Source organism: Culex pipiens, chromosome 1, assembly GCF_016801865.2.
Source record: "Culex pipiens pallens isolate TS chromosome 1, TS_CPP_V2, whole genome shotgun sequence".
Taxonomy (NCBI): domain Eukaryota; kingdom Metazoa; phylum Arthropoda; class Insecta; order Diptera; family Culicidae; genus Culex; species Culex pipiens.
In genome coordinates this window covers 134775955-134795375 of record NC_068937.1, presented here as the reverse complement: position 1 = coordinate 134795375, position 19421 = coordinate 134775955, and the positions used below count along the sequence as shown (strand labels likewise).

At 36.7% G+C, this 19421-nt stretch overlaps 1 protein-coding gene across 2 annotated transcripts in view; it reads left to right on the top strand.

Annotated features, from left to right (window-relative positions):
• Positions 1 to 19421, top strand: part of LOC120418323 (M-phase inducer phosphatase-like) — a 169152-nt gene that overhangs the window by 136490 nt on the left and 13241 nt on the right. The window lies entirely within an intron of this gene.

Here is a 19421-nt window from a genome sequence, read left to right as displayed (position 1 = left end):
ACATTACAGACCCCTCAAAAATAACTAAATAGAAAATAATGTGTCATTAAAACTTATATGATCTTTTTATCTAACTTTCATTTAAAAGATGCCTAATTTCATGAAGAAGATTATTTTTCGAGTATTTGCTCAGTGGGGAGGAAAAAAACATATTTGCAAACTCGATGATTTTTTTTTTTGTTGCGTTCTTCAGCAACAACAATGTTAAGGGGTATTTGCATCATCCCAACCAGCATCAAGTGTGTGTGTGTGTGTTTCGGTCGATGCTGGTGGGTGGCCGTGCATGCATGCAAAATTCACTCGTATTGTTGATAAACTTCTGGCTGGCTGACACACAGACAAAACACAACAACAACAACACGGTGTGGGTAGTTTCAACGGAAAAACAGTCGTTTATGTTCTGATCCCTTTGCTGCAGCAGGCTGCACGGTGTGTCACACCACCAGAATCAGGCAAAATGACACCCCTTCTCCGTTTGGGACATTGTTGTCGGTTGGAATCGCTGAAATCGTGATGGCAAGTTGTGAAATCTGGCAGTGTTGCCAGCAATAAAACATCTAATTTAATAGAAAAACCCGGTCTAAAGGACGCTATAACAAATATTTGTGTTCTTTCTGTTTTTTTTTTTCGATTTAAAAAGTATTGCTTTTCAAAATAAGTTGAGAAGTGTTGCCAGTTTTTCACGAAACAAAAAATCTTAGTTTAATGAAAAAGAAACTATCAAACTTATTGAATAACACTGCGCGCGCACATTGTTGTCTCCTTCGCGTTCAAAGTTAACGGAAAGTGCCGAGCTGCGCGCGAATTATGAGGGCCCATTCATGCCATATGTCGCGTTCACATGCGCGGTGCACTATACAGACGACAGTCTGTGCTGATACGCAGGCCAGAACCCCCGGCAGTAAATTTCATATTGCACACACAAACTGACATATCAAGCGAGAGGGAGTTTGTGATATGTTTCGGATATCAGCCAGAGAGAATCGTGTTTCAGAAGACTTCAGCAAACCCGGGGGTATGTATTTCTGGGACGCGCAAGTTCCAGCGAAAACTAGAGTAACAATTTGAACGGGTTCAAAATATTGGAAATTTGCTCGAAAAGTAAATTGTCACATACACCCTTTTAAATTGTTACGCTCAACCCGTTTTCTGCTGATGAGAACATCCTTGCATTGCAACCGACGATGATGATCTAATTTCCTGTGTTTTACTGCCCAGATGCCTCCCCGTACAAAAGTGTGACTTGGTAGTCGTCAACAGTGTTGGTTAGACTGTTTTATGATTCTAAAATTTGCAATTTGTCCTCGTTCCCTCAGAATCACTTCTAAAATCTTCTCCTTTTTTTGTTTACATTCATTATTTTGCCTCAAATTGCCTGCCACAAAACAAGACCATTAGCCACCGGTCACGCCCAATGCGAAGAGTGCAGCTCGCTGAGAACCGTTAAGGATACCTGACAAAACCGTTCAGTCGGCGAGCTGTGGTGGCAGTAGAAGGTGCATCCTCCCATTCCCTCCCCAAGATGAAGCAAGAGGAAACCTCAGCAATTATGACAATACTACAGCTTTGACAGTTTTGGGCTGGAGATGGGGGACCATAAAACGGTCGCGAACTTTTATTTGTGACAATGGAGCATTTGATTAATCAACAAAAGCAAGAGCAACGGTTTTCGAAGTGCGCACTGAGTCATCTCCTCTCTCTACGAGTGGGGAAATCCGTTCAAACGGTTCTAACGGAAATTAGAAATATTTGTGGATAAGATGTTAAGTAGAAAAAAATGCTGTAAATTGAAGCCACATTCCGAGACATTTTTGATAAGCTACGGAAATTTTTCGAATGTTTTCATCATGAGATTTTAATTAGATCATTTTGTAAGAAAAAAAAACTTAGTTTTGATTCATCTCAAACTTTTATCGTGTTTAAAACAATCCTGAAACAAAAAAACAAGAGAGCGCTCTTCAATCTATAGATATTATGAGGTATTATTACTCTTATTAAAAATTGTGGACAAAGTGAAAAAATCATGGTAATATCACATATGGGAAGGAATACATCTTTCAGCCTAAATTGAGGTAAAATTACACCATAAAAGAGGTCATATCTAACCTTCCAAAATTACTCCTTCCAAATTTACACCTTTTTTACTGTGTGATGGTCAGTGCAAGCATTTTTTGTGCAATTTTATCATAAAACTACTTACTTTTCCTGTCATTCTCGTAAGATGAAACGACCAATTTTTCTCTACATAAAATTATAGAATTGAAAGTAATAAAAATACACTTTTTCTAAATGCTTTCTGCCATTTGATATATTTTACCCCCAAGACTTTTTGAAAGTTTATGCCGATTTCGTATTTATCCAACTCGGTGAACCTCGTTGATAAATGTACGACTCGTGCTGAAAAAATCCTCTTTTTGCAACTTGTTGCATAAACTACTATTACAATCTTTTTAAATCGTGAAACTTTTTGCTTTTCCTGTCTTTTTCCAACGACGAAATGGACTCCTTTAGTCTAATAAAAGAACAGAATCAAAAAGTATTAGTTACCAGCACTTGTATCGAAAAGTAATACATTTTTAAATATTGTTTTGATTTTAATAATAGTAGTTTATGCAACAAGTTGCAAAAAGAGGATTTTTTCAGCACGAGTCGTACATTTATCCAACGAGGTTCACCGAGTTGGATAAATACGAAGAGTGCTGAAAAAATCAAGTTTTGCAACGAGTTCCATACAACATTTTTTGCAATTCCAAAAAACACACACTGAGTGAAATCCTATGTCAAATTTTCATGTATTTGTCAATAAATCGTTTAAATCAAAATGTTAAAAAGTGTTACTTTTCGAAACAAGTGCTGAAAAGTTCAACTTTTCAGCACCCATTTGAGTGCTGAAAAGTAGAACTTTTCCGCATTTATTTTGAAAAGTGTTGCTATTCGATTCTGTTATTTTTGGTACAGAAAAGTAGGCTATTTCGTCGTTCAAGAATGACAGGAAAAGTAAGTAGTTTCACGACGGAATTGCAAAAACTACTATTTTACAATGTTTTTTAATCGTGAAACTTCTCGCTTTTCCTGTCTTTTTCCGACGACGAAATGGACTCCTTTAGTCTACTAAAAGAACAGAATCAAAAAGTATTAGTTTTCAGCACTTGTTTCGAAAGTAATACTTTTCAATATTGTTTTGATAACGGTCAATTGACAAACCAAAAGAGAATTTGACTTTTTTTTTTAGTTTTTAGTTTTTAGTTTTTAGTTTTTAGTTTTTAGTTTTTAGTTTTTAGTTTTTAGTTTTTAGTTTTTAGTTTTTATTTTTTAGTTTTTAGTTTTTAGTTTTTAGTTTTTAGTTTTTAGTTTTTAGTTTTTAGTTTTTAGTTTTTAGTTTTTAGTTTTTAGTTTTTAGTTTTTAGTTTTTAGTTTTTAGTTTTTAGTTTTTAGTTTTTAGTTTTTAGTTTTTAGTTTTTAGTTTTTTAGTTTTTAGTTTTTAGTTTTTAGTTTTTAGTTTTTAGTTTTTAGTTTTTAGTTTTTAGTTTTTAGTTTTTAGTTTTTAGTTTTTAGTTTTTAGTTTTTAGTTTTTAGTTTTTAGTTTTTAGTTTTTAGTTTTTAGTTTTTAGTTTTTAGTTTTTAGTTTTTAGTTTTTAGTTTTTAGTTTTTAGTTTTTTAGTTTTTAGTTTTTAGTTTTTAGTTTTTAGTTTTTAGTTTTTAGTTTTTAGTTTTTAGTTTTTAGTTTTTAGTTTTTAGTTTTTAGTTTTTAGTTTTTAGTTTTTAGTTTTTAGTTTTTAGTTTTTAGTTTTTAGTTTTTAGTTTTTAGTTTTTAGTTTTTAGTTTTTAGTTTTTAGTTTTTAGTTTTTAGTTTTTAGTTTTTAGTTTTTAGTTTTTAGTTTTTAGTTTTTAGTTTTTAGTTTTTTAGTTTTTAGTTTTTAGTTTTTAGTTTTTAGTTTTTAGTTTTTAGTTTTTAGTTTTTAGTTTTTAGTTTTTAGTTTTTTTTTTTTAGTTTTTAGTTTTTAGTTTTTAGTTTTTAGTTTTTAGTTTTTAGTTTTTAGTTTTTAGTTTTTAGTTTTTAGTTTTTAGTTTTTAGTTTTTAGTTTTTAGTTTTTAGTTTTTAGTTTTTAGTTTTTAGTTTTTAGTTTTTAGTTTTTAGTTTTTAGTTTTTAGTTTTTAGTTTTTAGTTTTTAGTTTTTAGTTTTTAGTTTTTAATTTTTAGTTTTTAGTTTTTAGTTTTTAGTTTTTAGTTTTTAGTTTTTAGTTTTTAGTTTTTAGTTTTTAGTTTTTAGTTTTTAGTTTTTAGTTTTTAGTTTTTAGTTTTTAGTTTTTAGTTTTTTAGTTTTTTGTTTTTAGTTTTTAGTTTTTAGTTTTTAGTTTTTAGTTTTTAGTTTTTAGTTTTTAGTTTTTAGTTTTTAGTTTTTAGTTTTTAGTTTTTAGTTTTTAGTTTTTAGTTTTTAGTTTTTTAGTTTTTAGTTTTTAGTTTTTAGTTTTTAGTTTTTAGTTTTTAGTTTTTAGTTTTTAGTGTTTAGTTTTTAGTTTTTAGTTTTTAGTTTTTAGTTTTTAGTTTTTAGTTTTTAGTTTTTAGTTTTTAGTTTTTAGTTTTTAGTTTTTAGTTTTTAGTTTTTAGTTTTTAGTTTTTAGTTTTTAGTTTTTAGTTTTTAGTTTTTAGTTTTTAGTTTTTAGTTTTCAGTTACAATCGCTGACCTCCAGGACCCCGCTACCTCTGAATCCCTGCTCCAAACTCCAAAAAAATCGTTCATATCCCCCTGAAATAAAAACGCCCACGTCGTGGTCGACGTGGCCGCGTCTTATCGCTTCCAGGGGGACCAGACCAGACTCGAGAAAAAGTTCGTTACAACCTACTTTCCCAGTTTTATTTTATGCTTGGTTTCGATATGTTTATGCTCATGCGCGAGGCAGAACGAGAAAGAGGGAGAACCACGCGCACCACGCTCGCGAGAGATTTCAACGGAAATTTTCACCGGCGTGACTTGTCTGACTTGTGGGTTGCGATGGGATGCTGTGGACTGATCTCGGGACTTGATCTTGATATCTGTTGTGTGTGTGCGTGCGGGGAGAAGATCCCCGCCGAGTTCCATGGTCTTTTTTGGTGGAGAGAGGTAATTCATAAAATTTGTTGTGGTATGATCTGGTTCAAGGGCTTGGAAAGAGTTGAATCGACGCGAGGGTGAACAATTTCGAAATAATTATGTTATTTTTAACGATCTTGCTGAGATAAGTTGAGTTATGGTAACGCTTCATTAGAAGATTACTTGCTGTGCGAGGAGTCTTCAAAGACTACAATAAAACATGAAATTCGACGTTACTAAGTTATTACCGCATTAACCATAGCAATCGATGTTCTAGGAATTTGAGAAAAAAAAGAACTTCATCACTCATAAATCCATAAGTTCTGCTCACCCAATCGCGCTCAAATAAATCTTGCCTCATTCTGGAGTGGTCAAAACTTCAAACATTAGCCGAGATCCCCCTACAAAAAAAAAGCCCAAAATTTTGCGTGCCTCATCGCACTACACCAAATAAGTTTCGCTTCAATTTCGGATTTGTTCGGGAACGAATTGGGGCGGTGGAGCCGCGGCTTAAATTTATGTATCGAGAAAAGCCCGAAAAAAATCGGCCAGCCAGGATGATGTGCGCCGCCAGTTAATTGAGAACGTGACGTCTGGATCAACATCGATTTGGCGCGCAAAGTTGGACACGCGCGTGGGCGGAATTTACGAGGGGTTTTCGGGGTAATTTCGCGTGTAAGTGCATGTAAGTGCAGCAATGGATTCAAAATCGTTTTAAGAATACCAATTCTACACAGAAAAAAATCGTGGTAATATTACATCTGGGAAGGGGTACATCTTTTATGTCAAAAAGAAGGTGTAATTTTACCTCTGGAAATGTGTATATTTACCACTTTTCTGGTGTAATGTCATTTTTTCAGTCTAAAATGAGGTAAAATTACATCATAAAAGAGGTAATATTCAACCTTCCAAAATTACAGCTTCCAAATTTACATTATTTTTTCTGTGTAGATATTAGGTCTTTGTACGGCAGATTTTCAAGCAATTTAAAAATGCTTATCATTCCAATAATTCATTCTGTCAAAATGAAAATAAAATCTGAAGAATCTGACATTACCATTACCTTTTGTTGAAAACGAAACACATGCGATCATTTTTTTAGATCAAATCAAACGAACAATCATACTGATTGACGTTTCGATCCCTCCCTCTTGAGGGTGTCCTTTGGCGCCATATTTACACAATCGTTTAGCAACCGTATCCACCACCAACAAATCCACCCAACCATAAACCGGCAATTTGTTCGTTCTGCATCGTTCCTAAAGTGGTGCTGGTGGTGTTGGAGGTTCCATATGTCCTCAGACCTCGGCAAGGACATTTTTCCGTGGTGGGAACCCCGAAGTCACCGTCGCGCCAAAATGTGGGATAATTATCCGCTCCTCTCGCTCTGTTTCCAACGACGAATGTCACTTTACTTCCCGCTCTTTTTGAGAACAACTCTCCTTTTTTTAGCCGGTAAAGTTCGTTCACATATGGGGCAACGACACAGCCGGGACAGAACCGACAGGATCATATGGCACGCCGTATTCCGGAGGGGGAAAACAACTATTTTAATGAAAGTCAAATTTCGGTCCCGGTTCCCGGTTTGATTTGCATTTTTCACCTTTTTTGTGCTCGGGGAACCGGGACTGTCATCTGGTGTTCCGTTTTTCGAAAAAAAAGGACTTATCAATTCAATGACCTGGTTCAAATAGAGCCAAGTTAGGAATTTCTTGGCGCGCCGGTCTGGTGCTTCCAAAGACGTGTGAAACTATTTGGGAAATGTCGCGATCTTGCTTGAGAGCTTCGCTTCCGCTTCCGACCTCCTCCTCGAAGGCTACAAATTCTAATTAAAACTCGCATTGTTCGAAGTTGATTTAAATCCAGTTTCGCATCTTGCCGCCAAATTTTCGCGCATTTTCGACATCCCGCTCCCTCTTCCAAACGAGCAGGAATGCACTTTTCCTTAAAATCTGCAAGCTGCTGCGGTCTCAATCAGCTGACCATCACGTCGAAGGACCATTTAAATGGCCCCCTTTGAAAAACGCATCACACAATGAAGGAAGCGACCTCTTCTTCAAGACGGCTCGGAGCTGGCTGCAGGCAATTGTTTCCGTATTCGTTACAGAGCTAATTGTTTACCCTCAAGAAGACGGCCGTCCCTTTGTAAGGACGTTCGTCTCGAGGCGAAGGATTCTCGATTTTCGCGCTCTGATTTGATCCTTTTGCTTGAGGGGAGCGACGACGTCGCAGAAGTTTGCCATTTTTTTTGCCTGGGTGATTAAAGGGACTGTTTCTAGGCGAAAGGCGCGCTTTTCTGAATTTTAGTACAAATGTACTAAAATTTAGTACAACCTGGAAAGTTGTACTAAAATTTTAGTACAACTTCCAGATCACACATGAACACGGTCGTCATCAAAAATCTTGCGGAATCTACCGAAAAAGGGACTTTTTCAAATTAAAAAAGTTCAAAAGGTCACCAATCGCACCCTGCGCAGAAAAGGGGTGCGAAAAGTGTCATTTTTCTCCCAGGAGAAGAAGCGAAGGGTAAAACCAATCAAATTACTTCCAATAGTTGCGATAGTAATCGGGTTTCGAATTTCGCACCCCGGAGGAAAGTGCGTTGAACCCGCTGCGCACGGATTGATTGATTGATTGCTCTCTGGTGAGAAATTTTCAATTGAGCTAAACATGGCGACAAACCGCCAGCTTCTCTCGCCGGAGCATAAGATACAAACAAATTAGAGCCAATTGAGTGGGCCTGATGAAAATGTGCCACCAACATTGGCGCGGGTGTGTCACCATGCAGCAGGACCAATTTCGAATTGGAGCCAATTGAGAGCTGGAACGGGTTGGGGCGGGGGTCTCGACCGGACACTCTGCTCTTTGTCTCAATTGAAGTGTCCAAGTGGAACATTGGGTAGCTAGTTGATTAGACGGAGCGCATAAACTGTTGTTGGTGCATAATTCAATTGGTTCGTTTTATTTTTGGAAAGTCATTTGGGACAATTTCATGCTGAATGGAAGATCAGATGATTCTAATATGATGTCATGAATACTGAGGGATTGGGAAAGGGAAGTAATTTGTGATTGCAGACGGTATTGTTTTGATTCGCAGTATGTTGAGTCAACTGTTGTGGATGTAGTGTGGGTAGTTTGATGTTGTTGGATATCACCGAAGATGACGACTAGTAAGTTCAACGTCCTCGTACCCACATTCTCGCAGGTATGCTACTGTCCCACGACGGAATCCGACCTAGTCTCGGCGCGTCATGGCGGTGACGGTGGAACCATCACCAGATTTAAATACCATCCATAAAGATGGTTCTGGCGCATACATTGGCCCTCATCTTGAAATTATTCAGCACATCTTCATGGCAAGATCATTATCATACAAGACGAGGCAGCCAAAGTTGATGATTCTGTGTCGTCGCACACCCGGGGCTACAAATTATGCCGAGCCTAGTCATCGGAGCGTCGATCGAAACGGGGAGTCCTCGTGGAGAGCGAGGTATGAGGAGGGAACCCTCAAGGACAGTCCCGAAAACCCCGAAAAGGATTAATGAAGGTACCGCCGCCGAGCACGGAATTCTTGCGCAGAACAAGTCGGAAGGAAGTTCCCATCAAACGAACGCAAAGGAAGACGAGGCCGGGATGTGCGGAAATTGACGAGCATGAAAAGGGAGAGTACTTTTTCGGGGAAACAGGTAAGGAAGAAGGACTGTGGATGATTTAGGAAGCACTTTGAGATAGAATTACCCTGGAGAAGGTCCCGAATGAAGATGATGCAAGCTCGAAAAAAGGGGGAATATAAGGTAAAACCGCCGTCCGATCGAGGGACCGACCGAATATGATTTTAATTCAAGGAAATTTGACATTTTCTCACACCGAACCAAGGGTAGTCTCGAGGTTGGACGAAGAAGAGTCTACCTCCAAGAAATCGCCCTATCTAGAGCAGCAACACAGCCTTTACGATGGGAAATTCCTTCCGATGTTGGCAAAAAAAGTACAAACACTTTCTTCCCGAGTGAGGTAATTTAAGATAATAGCAACAATCTCAGATGCTGTAACAGATTTTTTTTTGCAAACAATCCCAGCTGGGCCAGGTTCGACGGGGCTCGTCGTGAGGCGTGAGACCAAAAATCGAACCAGTCAAACCCCCTTTAGTCGTGCGATTTTTGCCTAGAATAGGTCTAACAGCAGCCGACACCTGCAGTACTGCCCACTTCTCTTCTCTTCGATCGGGTTTGTTTTGTGTGGAGCTAATTAGGCAGCAATTCATGTGTTCATGCTCGAAGTCGTTGTCAGTTGGTCATGTTTGGATTCTGTGTGGTGGACCTCGGTGGGAGGGAACGATCGATTTTGGGGTTAAACCCTCTTTTTTTATTGACAAGCAAATTTTGGGATGTTTTTGGCGGGATGGTAGAATGACCGTTGATGGTTAGGAAAACTACCAAGAATGTGAATTTGTATTTGTAACCAAAAAAATGCATTTGCTGGATCTCTGACATTTTTGTATTATAGATGAAAGGTTTTTGAGGAAAAAACTAGATTCACAAATAAGTGTACTAATGACCAAAGATGAGGTGTTTAAAAACCAAAATTATTAAAATATTATTATTTATTATTTTACCAGAAATTTTATTCATTATTGTCAAGCCAATAAATTTGTTGTTTTAAGGGGTTACATATATGTATATAGGCAAAAAAGTCAGCGGATAGTATGAGCACACAATTAAACTTATTTTAAATTCAGTTTTCAGGTCATTAAAATATACACTTTCACCTACTAACAAAACAAATTTGAAGATATTTGGTTGCATCATTGCTCGTAAGCGGTAGATCGGGGTTCAAATCCCGGCTCGGACCAACACAACTGGTGATCTTTTCCCTTCTGGAATCGATTGCTTAGTAAAGGGAAGGTAGTGTATCGTCACAAACTGGACCTTATCACGACACCTTAGGGAGGCAACCTATGGAATGTTAACATTAACCTTAACATGTTAACATTAACTTGAGAATGAAACTGCCACTGAATCCGCTTTATAAATGCTGGCCCCGATACTCTTCAAGGGTGTTCCTCTCAGGAACTGGGTTCCACGATAACTCAACACTGTCTTGACCAAATTGGCTCAAAATTTTGGCAATGACTCGTTGAACCGATTTCGTGTGCATGACGAAGCCCGATTTTCAAAAAAAAAAAAAATTTAAAAGAGATAAAAATATTTTTGTGTTTTTCATATAAAAAAACGCTAGTTTTTGATTTTTGTATTTTTTAAGAAAGCAAATTTTAAAAAATGGGCTTCATCATGCACACGGGATACATCTTGAGAGTATTCACCTCAAATTTCATCCAATTTGGTCCATCCCATCTCGATATATCGTGGCACCCGTAAATCAACTCGGGGTTTAGAGAAAAACGCCAACAAAGTTTGACAGCCCGCTTTGCGCACGGCAAAATTTTGATCCAAAATCGTCTCTTACTCAGTTTAATCATGAAACCTCTTCATGAAACTTTCAGGAGTGATTAAAAATCATCTTTTGAGTGGATTTAACAAATATTCTTTAATATACAATTTTTAATTTTCTACGTGCCCTTAAGGCCGTCGCCAATATTTTTCGAAATTTATGTCCCTCGACTCTGACCAAAGTCGAGGAGGGCAAATAAAAATCAATTAAAAAACCTACATACCAAAAAGCTGGTTTCCAAACTTTTTTTTGCAAAATCTGATCTGGATGGTGTTCATATATCGATTTTTTTTTGTAATTGTCTACTCTACAATTTTGTAGAACATTATTAGACTCTTAAAAATATCTCTGCAATGTTTTTAACAAAACAAGGAAATTTAAAATGTAAAATTTTGTTCTTAATGAAACAATGACCTTTCTGGGTTAATGTAGATTCGAAAACTACATGTTCCAAAAAAAAATAACGAAAATAGAAAATGTTTAAAACTTTTTTTTATGATTTTCGATTAATTATACGTTTTATCGAAATTTTGAGTACGCCATCAAATCTATATATATATATATATATATATATATATATATATATATATATATATATATATATATATATATATATATATATATATATATATATATATATATATATATATATATATATATATATATATATATATATATATATATATATATATATATATATATAAAATAAATCGACAGTTTTGTTCGAACGCGAATCAGCTCAAAACGAAGCGTCGATTCGAGGTGCGTTGGGTTCGTATTAGTCCAAGGAAGGTTCTTACGCCAAACGCCAAAAAGTGACAACTTTGACCACTCTGGAACCGATTCCGGAAAAAATGCAGATTTTATGAGAAAGATTACGTAAAATTAAATTGTGATCGTAGGAGGCTGAATAAGCAAACAATCTTAAAAACGTCAAGAAACGAAAAGACAAAGTTTTTCGGGTTTGGCTAGTTTAATATAATAGTAGTTTATGCAACAAGTTGCAAAAAGAGGATTATTTTTATAGGAGCGGCCGTGGCTGACTGGTCACGGCGTTCGCTTTGTAAGCGAATGGTCCTGGGTTCGATTCCCATCTGCTCCCAACGAGAAAGTATAGGAAATATAAATCTTGAAACTCTGAACATGAACGAAAAATCAAAGTCGCTCGAGTCGAGGTTCGATCCCCCGTCCTTTGGATTGGTAAGCAAAAATGCTAACCACTATGCCTTCGCGACTTGGTGAGCTATGACTGGAATTAGGAATACTGTTACTATCAACTATATACGCGCTGGGTCCTTGTCCATTTGACAAGGGTTCGGAAGTTCTAAATAACGTTTGAATCCGATTGGTCCAAACGTTCTTCAGGGCGGGGCTTGTCGATAAAGCTGAAGTACCTCGCGCTCGGCTCGCCAGCGTAGAAATGGGTCACCGAAGCTCGGCAGAATGCCTATGCGAGTTATTTGCATGTATAGAATGTAGATCTAAAAATACATGGAAACAACTCAATTTGTAAGAAGCGACCGCGTGGTCCCGTTTGGTTGGTTGCACACACACACACACACACACACACACACACACACACACACACCACAAGTTGCAAAAAGAGGATTTTTTCAGCACGAGTCGTACATTTATCCAACGAGATTCATCAAGTTGGATTAATACGAAGAGTGCTGAAAAATCATGTTTTGCAACGAGTTCCATACAAAATTTTTTGCAATTCCAAAAAACACACACTGAGTGAAATTTTATGTCAAATTTTCATGTATTTTGTCAATAAATCGTTTGAATCAAAAAAATATTGAAAAGTGTTACTTTTCGAAACAAGTGCTGAAAAGTTCAACTTTGAGTGATGAAAAGTAGAACTTTTCAGCATTTATTTGAAAAGTGTTGCTATTCGATTCTGTTATTTTTGGTACAGAAAAGTAGGCTATTTCGTCGTTCAAGAATGACAGGAAAAGTAAGTAGTTTCACGACGGAATTGCAAAAAAGTCCTTTTGACACCAAATTTCCATCTCATAATCTTTTCAGGCTACAAATTATTGTAAAACATGTCCGCATGTTCAAAAAATGAAGGAATCGCACCGCTCCTCCTCACGAGATATCAAAAAATGAAAAACGGATTCGTGTTCAGGGACAAAAGTTACCCCTTAGGACAAAGTTTCGCGCAAATCGAAGAGTGGTCGGGGCTTCTTTTCCCGATTTCGTGTGAGTTGGAAACTGTTGGAACGGCCTGGATAAAAAAAATCTTCAGTGGAGTTTAATTAACCTAGTTTAATTTTCTTGAAATCTTGGTAGAAAAAAATATTTTTTTAAAGATTATTTCCTTTGAGGTTTTTCATTCTTTTAAACATGTCCATAAATGCACAGTTGTCCTATGTGAATTTTTGGCATATTTTTATATGTATTTTTTTAGTTTAAGCTCAGAAAATAAACCAAAAAGTGGATTCAGGAATTAATTCCAAACGTCCCATATTAATAAAATAATTAGATCCTTGGCTAACCGGCTCCGTGGCTTAATGGTTGTGGCTTCTGTCTCACAAGCAGAAGGTTCAGGGATCAAATCTCGGTAGGTACCCTTGACATTTGGAATTAGGAATTGTACTTTGAACATGAAAAAAAACGAATATGTATCAGGTGGAATTCGTTCTGATACTTTTGGATTGGTTGTTTGGGATGCTAAGCAGTCAGAGGTTTAAACTCTAGCATTGAATTGATCCGTAGAAATGAAACACATCTTCTTCTCATATTCAATACGCGACGATCCCTGAATTGCCTGAGGGGATTGGAAGTCTAACTATAGATCGAAGATCCTTCAGGTGATTGCTTCTATGTTTAGGCGGGGCCAGGCAATGTCCAACGACCTCGGACCTGACAGCGACCTGTCATTTTGAATTGGTCCACCATATTATAACCGGACCTGAGATAAACTGTATCAGCATATCCCAAGTCTGATACAAATTATACTTTCCCATAATTTCGCTCCCGAACAACGGGTATTGAATTGGAGCACACCTGAAGTGTTTCTGTTTATTTTCTTTGTTTTTGTTTTTGTAATTTCTTTTGATTATTACATTTTTAAGGTTTTTTGTTTTGTTTTGAAGACCAAGGATTGATACCTAAGAGCATGCAATGGCACTGATCTTGGCACGTCAATGTGGGAAAGGGAAGTAATTTGTGATTGTAGACGGTATTGTTTTGATTCGCAGTATGTTGAGTCAACTGCTGTGGATGTATCTGAAACATCGCAGAACGCGGTTTCTGTTCTTTTCATTCTCAGCTACCAACTATCTCCTATTTTTATTTTGCTCTACTGATTCTCACTTCTTCATTGATTCTTCTATTTAATATCCATCATTTGATTTAGATTTATCTAGCTTTTGAATATTTTATCTCTCAATGCTTTTCTACTCTTTTTCACCAATTGATACTGCTTTACCACACTTTGTTTTTTCCTTAAAAATATACTTTCCTACTACTAGAACAGACTGTCTGTGGTACTAGTAATATCAAGTCTATTTATCATTTGCCTAATCTTTTTTGATTTTCTTCTTTATTTATTCATTTCTTTATCTGCCCTAAAATTGTCATTACCATATTCTAATCTTTTTATTAACTATTGTCTATTTTAACATCTACTACATGAATTAGTACACTTTAAAATTCAATCATCATTGTCTTACTATTGATTCTTGGTTTTTTATAAAGTATATTCTCTTTTACTGTCTATTGTTTTCAATCTTTATCCTTTTCTTCATACAAGTGAGGTTTGAGCCCTTACTCAATTTTTGGAATGATCAAAGAATTAACAGAAATATTACTATTGTACTTTTGAAAAACTTTTATAAAATGCTTAGGACCAAAAATTGTAACAAAACACCGCGACAAAAGAAAATGCAACATATAAACACGACTCAACTATAGGCAAGAATTCAGGAGAAAACAATACACAGTAAAATGACAACTAGTTTTTGAATTGAAACTAAAAATAAAACAGTTTTTGCTTTAATGAAAGTTGATAGGCACACTTTAAATGGTTAGGCGCTTATACTTACATCAAACCCTACGCAATGTACCACTCCCGGCCGAGTTAAAATGCGTAACCGGAAAAGAAGGTGTGCATGCCTGGCACGAACACTCAAAGCGTGTTCTAGCGTGTTGCTCGTACTGACTCAGAGCAAGGGTGAGATGTAGGTGTAAGGGCAGTGCGTGTTCGTCGGGAACCTGGTGCATAAGATCGGTCAAGGCCCGTTCTTACACTGAAAATTGCGAATTATTACATTTTTATGTTTTTTTTTTAATAGTTTGTTAAGTTTAGTTTGATAAACACTTTTCACTCTTGACTTCCCAACATTTTTTTTCTCCTCAAAGTGAAAGTCCCCGTGGCAGAAATCTTCTGAGGATTCCTTTTTCGCTCATCCCGATCATCGGTCGCGCGCTCGTTTTCGCAGCTGTGTAGATCTGTGAAGATGCAATTTTCGGGCATTCCACACACACACTCCATTCTCGTCGAGTAGTGACTGCAAAAATGTACTTTGCCACAAATGCAATGGTTTTTAGGGTGCTCATAGTTATCGAGTAGAGTAAAAGGAGGGTGAGATTTTCGCGCCAGGTATTGTCGGAGGGAAGGTAGGGTAAGGGGTGAGGCAGGACGAGGAGGATGGCACGTGCCCCTATATGAGAAATTCACTATTATTTATGTGTGTTTGGCTCGAATATGTTTTTTTTTCCTGGGCGCAGATGTGAGCTGCCAAATTGACTCAGGACAGGAAGGAAGGAAGTGAGTGCGCGCGCGCGGGGATTTCCATAAGGATCGTCGCGCCGCACACGAGGGGGAAAATTCAGCGCGGAACTAGACTAGTGCTGTAGAAAAACTGACTGGTTCGGTCGTGAGCGGACTTTGCGCGCTTTTCGATCGGTGGTGGTGCTGGCTGGTGGTGATGGGTTGGTACTGATGATGATTTCATGTTTTTTGTTTTGTTTAGTTGGATAAAATGTTCATCCTGAAAAGAGGGAGGGTGCCGTTTTGGCTTAATCGAAACGAGAACCAGCATTTTGATTCCAAACGAGCGATTAATCAGTCCTTTTGTGGCAGCGACGATGAAACGTTGTGCACACTGTGGGATGTGCAACATTTTGGAGAACTTTTGGGCAAACTTCAGGCAAATTGATAAAATCATACATTAGTAAAGGACGTAAAAGCTGAAGATTTTTTTTTCCTAAAATCAATTTAAGTATATTTTTTGACTAAAGTTGTCGTTCTTGCCATCCTGAACACGACAAAAAAATTTAAAGTATAAGAAAATGTCATCTAACAGCTTTTCTGTTTCCCAAGTTTAAACAATATTTATTTCAACATTCTCTCATTTACTTATAGATTTTCTTATTTTTGTTTTCTTTTGCTTATTTCTTTAGTAATTTTTATCTAGTTTTTGCATTCCTTATTCGCATATTAACCTTATGGTACGTTCGTTTGAGAACTAGTTCCGCACTAAGGGCTGTCAAAGTGTTTTTTTTTAAGAAACCGCCATCTTGGAACTGAAGTTCTAGTGCCGCACTCGATATTTTTTTCAGTTTCATGCGAGTTCCACGCACACTTACCAATCTGGAGTTTAAAAAAAATTGTCCAATAAACCTCGCCTTGAGTTAGGGGTTTTTAAAAAATACCCAAAAAGCAAAAACTGAAAATTTGGTTTATTGGACCTTTTCAAAAAAAACTCCAGAAATGACGTTTGATTGAATCAAAACTGGCACCAACGAGTACGGTATTCTAGAGCGTCCGATTTCCCGGGGTTACAAAATTCCCGGGAAACTGGAAATTTTCAATAAATTTCCCGGGAATTCCCGGGAAATTTTAAAATTGACGAAAATTATTCTGATCTTGTTTCTGATTAATGTGTTGCAACAGAATTGTTTAGAACGACAACTTTAATGTCCAATCAGTGTGAAGATCAATGAATGGCTTGAATGCTTGTAAAAAATCATGCAACTTTGAGTAGTAAAAAATAGTATTTTTTTGTTGAAAAGTATTTTTTTAATCAAAGTGTTTGGACAGTTAAAATCTATGCCCCACAAAAATAAAATTGCTTTTAAATTTGTCTCAGTGACCGTAACGTTAAAACGAAAAAAAATATAAATATATAAATATATAAATTACTTATTTCAGAACAAGTATTTTCAACTTGTGAATAAATAGATAATCATGAAATTTGCCTAAGAAATCTAATTTCTAGCGCTATATAACTTAAACACTGTTTCATGAAACCAAACTCACAGTTTTACAAAATTTGAAGCGAGTTTTTGAAATATGGTTGCATTGTTTGAGTAAACTTCATTAGATTTTTCGTGGTTCCATTTATGGTATGATTTTAGATGTATGGTTATATGTCCTTATAAATTAATTAGATTAAAATAATTTTCATTGTGTAAAAGTGGTTGAAATTAGCTATATTTTTTCATATTTAAAATTTAACAGTTATTTCTTGAATACTTTTAAACAAATTCTTCTCGAACAACCCTTTTTGAAAAATTTAATTATATCAATTCAATTTTCATCCAATTTGGTCAAGGTACACAAAAATGGTGAAAAGCTTATTTTCAAATGATATAACAAAAAAAATCGTTAAAATTGGTTGTCGAAAATCGGAAAAATATTATCCGAATTAAACTTTGACATGAAATTTACAGACATAGTTCAATATGAACATTAAATTAAAATTAATAAAATCAAATAAGGTTCTCTAATTATTATTTTTTGTATGATTTCAAAACATTGGTGCCAAAAAGGTAGGAAAATGTATACTTCCGTTTGTATTTCGGGAATTCCCGGGAAATTTACAAATTTCCCGGGAAACGGGAAATATTTTTTTCCGGAAATTCCCGGTAATTCCCGGGACGGGAAATTGGACGCTCTAGCGTATTCAGTGCCGCACCGGCCCTTCAAACGAACGAACCATTAGATACAAAAATGCGTCCAAGCAACTTTAATAAATAAAATAAACAATAAAATCAAAAAGTTTTTCAACAGCAAACATCTCTTCAAAACAACAACAAGTAACAAGTATCCATTTCAATGATATATTCAATGCAATTCTTTATTTTAAAAAACGCACACAAACACAATCAAATTGTCTTTAAAAAAACTTGTTCGCCAAAATCAGCACACTTTCGCGCGCGGCAGAAACAGGATCAGGTTCGTTCTGCCGCGGCGGAGCCTTTTTTCGCGCAACATCACACGACCACATCCATCCATCAGCTGTACAAGGTCACCTCGCTGGGCGCGGATTTTTTTTTCGAAGTTAACTTGTTTGTTCCATTATTCCACTTCCACTTCTCTCGCAATCTCTTTTCCATATTGCCAATTTCATCTTCTTTTTAATTCCTGTTTTATGTTTGTGCGTGTGTGTTCGCGGAACACCACACCGCTTAAAGGAAGGAATTCTGTTGGACATTCTACCTGACGCACACGGAATTTTCGCGAAAGGGAAGATCCTTTACAGCAAGTTTTTTTTGTTTGATATTTTTTTTGTTTTGGAGAAAAGGGTTGGTTTCTTAATTTTTTCATGTATAATCATTTGCTAAATTTTTAAAATATGTATGATTTTTTCTTTAAAAAAAACTTAATGATTTTTCTTTGAATTGTTTGTTTAGATTTTGTTAAAACAATTCGCACTTATACATGACCCTTCAAATTCTTCAAAGGATTGCGCCAGAACCAAAAAAAAAACTCAATTTTGTCCTGCAGCAGTGCCAAAAACGAAAGGACAACAACGAAAGACTTGCCAAAAGACGAACCTCGAAAATCTCCGAAGAATTTTTGCGCACACAAAATCAGAATAAAAAAGAAAAGAGAACGCGCCAATTCGACGAGGACGGCGCGAAATTACAAGGAGCAGGACCAAACCTTCACAACCACCACCGTGAAGAGGTTTGGTGGTATACACCTAGGGCAGAGTGGTGCCTCCCCGCGGGATTCCCCGTCACCAGTGGCGCTGGTCGCGCAGCGGCCCTTTTGTTTATGTTTTTGGAGGCATTTTTTTTTTGGTTCAGATTTTGCAGGTATTTGTAAGTTGCCAATATATTATATTTGTTTCTAATTTAATTGAAAGGTCAAATTAATTTGTTTTAGAACTATTTAAAGAAAATTCTGTTAAAAGTAATTTCTAGGTTAGAATTTCTGTTGTTTGTTTTTTCCTGAGACGACCACGGATACTTTGTTGAAAGTTAGTGAAGGACGTCAAAGTTTGACAGTTAAGTAGAATTCAGTTTGACATTAACATTTCCTTGATAGTTGTGTTTTGTCTCAGGTCAATACGTCAAAATGGTAAAATTTGTAACATATTTTATCAAAAAACATTTTTAAGAGATTGACGCACAGTCGCTTGTCACTTACCTCCCTTTTGCTCTCCTTCACAAAAATCCTTTCATCGAACCAGAAAATCCCTTGCAAATCGCCAACTAGCTTCAAGTGCCCCCTTCAGCGTGCACGCAAATGTGTCCCAAGCACCCTTCCCGGAGCACGCTCGGTCCGAACTGTACGGTATAATTGGTACACTTTCGGGATCCGCCAACAAGGGATCATTCACCTAGGATATGGATTTCCCTCTTGCCCAAAATCGGGACGACGAGGCCAACTGGATGGACGCAGGTGCTACTTTGGCGGAACCCGTATGAACAAGTAGGCGCTGCGCGCTGGGTTTGAATTTCCACTCCGCTATTCCGAAGGGGTGAGCTGTCGACCGAAGCTTCAAGTGTGGGCCTTAGGGGTGGGACGCTGAGATTTTCCACATCTGTTCGAATTTTCAACTGTGGGGCGCCGTGGCCGTGGCTAACCGGATTGAGTTGATTCAACTGCGCTACGTTGGGTAGGATTTTCAGCGAACTACAGAACTCGAGGGAGGG